This window comes from Macadamia integrifolia, unplaced genomic scaffold (assembly GCF_013358625.1).
Source record: "Macadamia integrifolia cultivar HAES 741 unplaced genomic scaffold, SCU_Mint_v3 scaffold1901, whole genome shotgun sequence".
NCBI classification, from domain to species: Eukaryota; Viridiplantae; Streptophyta; class Magnoliopsida; order Proteales; family Proteaceae; genus Macadamia; species Macadamia integrifolia.
The window spans coordinates 49,159-54,406 of record NW_024868410.1 but is presented as its reverse complement, the minus strand read 5'-3'; the positions used below and the strand labels follow the sequence as shown (position 1 = coordinate 54,406).

Genomic DNA, 5,248 nt, shown 5'->3' with positions numbered 1-5,248 from the left:
GGTCTATTTCTTTCCATGGTTGCGAAGAGGACGAAATTCTGAGCAAGATGGACGTGTTCAATTAAAAGTACACATTCGTTTGGTCACCCGTACAAATGATTATTCTTTTTCGGGTCAGAAAAAGAATAATGGATCAGAACTGAACCGAGATGCAGAACCAGCCCGTTTGTAATTGTCCCAGAGGTACAAGGAATACTCCAAATGCCAACAAGGATCGATGGACCACATCTTTAAGTGATTAAAGATTTGTTTTTGGTAACAACAACTACCTAGCTTAGTTGGTGAGCTATGGTGTACAAAATTCTCTTGCTCACCAAGAGGTCTCAAGTTCGAATCTTATGGTTGTTTTTTTTAGAAGATTTTGTTGAAGATTTTCTGCTTTAGAAGCAAGCAAAATCGTGGAAGCAAGAAGAGAAGAAAAAGAAAAAAGAAAAAAGGAAAGCAAAATCGTGGAAGCAAGAAGAGAAGAAAAAAAAAAGGAAAGAGAAAAAAAAGGGGAGAACCAAAGATTGTCCAAATCTTCTCTCTCCTCCACATCATCACCAAATATTGTTCAAATCACACAAAGAAGAAGAAAATCGTCCCTAGGAGAGAGAAAAAGAAGAAAAAAAAATTAGGAAAAAAAAAAGGAAAGAAAATAAGCAAAAAAAAATTATAGGAAATTTATTTCTCTCTTCTCTCTCCTCCACCTTAGCACTTTTGGACTCAAAAGATCTCACAATCAATTGTGGGTTTCTCTCTTTTAGGAAAGAGAAAATTGTTACCCTACCTCTCCATTCCCTATAAATACAACTCATGTAAGAGGAGGAGACACAATTCATTCTTCTTCTAGTTTTTTTTAGTTGCTCTCTCTCTTCCTCTCTCTCTCTTTAGTTCTAGTTCTTCTCTATTTTTGCTTTAATCACTTTTGTAATAGTTTTTTTTATGTCAATTAATGCAAGCACTCTTTTATTTTTATTCAGTTCTTTTTATGTTTATGATTTATGCAATTGAGTTGTAATTTTTTAAGTTATAGTTCTAGGCTTAGATCTAGGTGACAAGATCATGAGCCGTGGAGCAATTTTTTTTCAAGTTCAAGCATTGATTCAAGTAAGTAGGCTCCTTCAGTAGTCTTCTCTCCCCCCTCTCATTCCCTCTTCTGACTACCCTTTCTTTCTTAATTTAGGATTTTTATTCAGTCATTACATTATTGCTATCCCTTTCCCCCAAGGTTCATGGCTAGTGTATGTGTTGGCTTTGCCCCTCCTAGCCATAGAACCATCAATTTATTGCTTTTATTTTAATTGTCTCCCTTTCCCTAAAGCCAAGTAGAGAAACCCTTGTAAGAGTGACTCTCTGGTCAAGTAGGGAAGCTCATATTATGATGCATCCCTCGGGCTAAGTAGAGAAACCTACTTGTGAGTCTCTCTCTAGCTTTATCCCCTTTCTTTTACTTTATTTTTATTTTAGCATTTTTTTCTTTATTTATTTATTTATTTTTTATTGCGTGGGTTGTTTATTTTTAGTTATTTATTTATTTAATTTTAATTGCGTGGCTTGCGTCTTTAAATTCTTAGATGACGAATGGTTAGGACGTTATTTTTAGGACGGTAATTAGAATTAGATCACAACCATTAATCAGTTCACTTTCGCATTATTAAAAGAAATAAAAAATAAAGTGGCTGCTCTCCCTGTGTTCGACCCGTAGCTACACTGATCCGTACGCTTGCGGTTACATTTTAAATCTCAAACAAGTTTTTGGCGCCGTTGCCGGGGAGGCAGTTCCATGTTATTTTTCACTTTCTTTTGGTAAATCGGAGTGCTTTGTTTTATTTTATTTTATTTTTTTTTATTGAATTCCTGAGAAGAACAACTTGCAATAATAGTTGTATCAGTGGAGGTCGCCATGCCTCACAGTATGATAAAGACAGGTTTCGCCCTGTAGCAGTACCTCAGGAATTGACCTGAGCAACCCCGGATCCCTGCCGGTAAGCTCCCAAAAAAACAAAAAACAAAAAAATCAAAAAAAAAATTCAAAAAAAAATCATAAAAAAAAAATAAATTTTTGCTATCCATTCTTTTGTGCTTGCTTTACTTTAGTTGTGGGTAGTTTTCTGTTGCATGAGTGTTAAGTGGGTACGTAATACTAAGAATCGGTTAGAAAGAAGAGATCCAACAAGTAGTGACCCTATACGTTTGCTCTCTTTAAAACCCTTCAATATGGGAGACCAACAGCAAAACCCTTCACCTAAATCTCTGAAAGATAGGTTCTACCCTGCTAGAACAGCCCAACCTTCCTGCATAGTTCTACCACAAGCCCAGGGCAATAATTTTGAACTCAAATCTCAATACATCACTATGTTGCCCCACTTCCATGGGTTGACCTCTGAGGATGCATACCTATTTCTAAGGGAATTTGAAGAGGTATGTGTTCTAATTAAGATCCAACAGCTTTCTGATGATGCTGTTAAGCTTAGGTTTATCACTTTTGCATTGAAAGACCAAGCTAAGAAGTGGTTGTATGGATTACCCACAAATTCCATAACCTCATGGGAACAGTTCACAGTTGTCTTCCTTAAGAAGTTTTTCCCAACTCACAAGACCAATAAGCTTAGAAGTGATATCCTTCAGTTTAGGCAAAAGCCTAGTGAGTCATTTTCCAAGCTTATGGAGAGATTCAAGGATCTACTCCAAGAATGCCCTCACCATGGCCTAGACCTATGGCATTTATGTCAAATAATTTATGAGGGTATTGATTACCCAACTAAACAAATGATAGAGTCTATGTGCCCTGAGGGATTCACATCCTTTACAGATGAAGGAAAAGCATGGGAATTTTTACTTGACTTAGCTGACAAAACCCGTGAGTGGGAATCAACCCAAGAGAGTGAAAGAACCATAGGAGGAAAAGGATATTTTGTGGATGGGATAGTAGCCAAGGAAGCCCATTTGGATAGCCTAATCAAGAGGATTGAGGCTATTGTTCCTAGAGAGCCATCATCAGTCAATTTGGTTAAGATTTGTGCTTGGTGCCAGTCCCCTGGACATGTCATAGAAGAATGCCCCAACACCTCTGGGGGCACTTCTAATGATAGTGTTAATGCCTTATACCAGAATAATCCATATAGTAACACTTATAATCCAGGATGGAGAAATCACCCAAATTTCTCTTGGAATCAGGGCAACCAAGCAGGACCTTCCAATTTCTATAATCAAGGTCAACCTGGACCCCAAAGGCCTCCCTTTGCACAACAATCTTTTTCTCAAAATACTTTTCCTAGGTCAAATGTAGGACCTCAGGCGAGTTTTCCTAGGGCCCCTCTTCTATCATCTTATCAGCAACCCCCTGGGTTTACTAACACTGGAGAGGCAAGTAGAATTAGTGACTTGGAAAAAAATATGGCCCTTCTCATGACAAGCCATCAAAATCTTACGAGAGAACTTACTCAAGTTGTCTCAATTATGCGTGAGAGGGAGAAGGGAACTTTACCCAGTCAACCAGAGCCTAACCCTAGGCATCATCAGCCTGTTAGTTCACAAGGACCAACTAATGCACCACTGAATATAGTACAAGGTCAGACTCAACAAGGGCCCTCTAACCAATGTAATGTTGTTTATGCCCTTAGGAGTGGTAGAGAGTACCTACAGAGCGTTCCTAAATCTTCCCCATCTATTACTCCTGTTAACTCTTCTTCAGTTGAGGACACAAATGTGCCTCTTGTTCCAGGTTCGTCTGATGAACCTAAAGATTTTTCTGAAACTAAAGATGATTTGGTTGAGGAAACCAAAAATGATTCTTCTGAACAGGGGCAAATCCCTAACAGTCCTTATGTTCATCCTGTCCCATTTCCTAATCGCTTGGTAAACAAAAAGAAGACTGCTTCCATGGACAAAATTTTAGAAGTCTTCAAAAAGGTAGAAGTAAACATCCCTCTTTTGGATGCCATATCCCAGATCCACCGCCTATGCAAAGGTACTGAAAGATTTGTGTACTCACAAACGTATCACTAGTGTGCCCAAAAAGGCGTTCTTGGCAGGTAACATTAGTTCCATAATTACTCAGCCTATAGCAGCCAAGTATAAGGATCCAGGGAGCCCTACCATATCTTGTGTCATAGGCAACACCTATATTGAGCATGCCTTACTTGACCTTGGCGCAAGTGTGAATCTTTTACCTTACCATGTGTACAAGCAACTAGGATTGGGAGAATTGAAAGCCACTGGAACTACTCTTCAGTTGGCAGATAGGTCTGTTAAGATTCCTAAAGGGATGGTTGAGGATGTCTTACTAAAGGTGGGGGAATTTATTTTCCCTGTTGATTTCATTGTGTTAGATACTAAGCCCTTCTCAACCAAGGATGAGATCCCAATAATTCTAGGAAGACCATTCTTGGCTACCAGTAATGCATTAATCAATTGCCGGAATGGTTTCCTAAGATTATCTTTTGGTAACCAAACTGTTGAGTTTAACATGTTTAGGATTGGCAAGCAACCACATATGGAAGAAGAGATCAATATGCTTGAGGATTTTTTGGATTTTTCTGATGATTTAGTTACCAACTTTGATATTGATTTTGATTCAGAATTCCAAGAGTGTATGGATGAGTTGGATGATGATAGTGAAAATTTCTTTTCTGAAGTCTTGAGTCTTCACACACTTGTGGAGCCCTTAGGACCCCTTTCCAATTCCATTCCCAAACCTTCCATAGTTGAGCCCCCTAAGCTAGATCTTAAGGAGTTGCCATCTAATTTGAGATATGCTTTCCTAGGGCCTGACCAGACTCTTCCTGTAATAATTTCTTCAAATTTGACTTCTAGCCAGGAAGAGGAGTTACTTAAAGTGTTAAAAGATAATAAGGAAGCCCTAGGTTGGACCATGGCTGATATCAAGGGTATAAGCCCTTCTATTGTGCAACATCATATACATCTTATGGAGGATTCCAAACCATCCACGGAACCCCAAAGAAGAGCTAACCCAGTGATGATGGAAGCCATTAAGAAAGAGATCCTAAAGTGCTTGGATCATGGAATAATTTATCCTATTTCTGACAGCCAATGGGTAAGCCCAGTTCACGTAGTGCCTAAGAAGTCTGGTGTGACTGTAGTTCCTAATGCCAATAATGAGTTGATCCCTACCCGTGTCCAAACAGGATGGCGTGTGTGCATTGATTACAGGAAGTTAAATGCGGCAACCTGGAAGGACCACTTCCCATTGCCATTCATTGACCAGATGTTAGAGAGGTTAGCTGGACATGAATACTATTGCTTT

General features: G+C 38.9%; 1 non-coding gene across 1 annotated transcript; it reads right to left on the bottom strand.

The window, feature by feature from the left end:
• Nucleotides 1–2,586: 2,586 nt before the first annotated feature.
• On the bottom strand, nucleotides 2,587–2,693 carry LOC122065153. The gene has a single exon (XR_006135935.1). It is a non-coding gene; the product is annotated as a small nucleolar RNA R71 (small nucleolar RNA).
• Nucleotides 2,694–5,248: the final 2,555 nt, after the last annotated feature.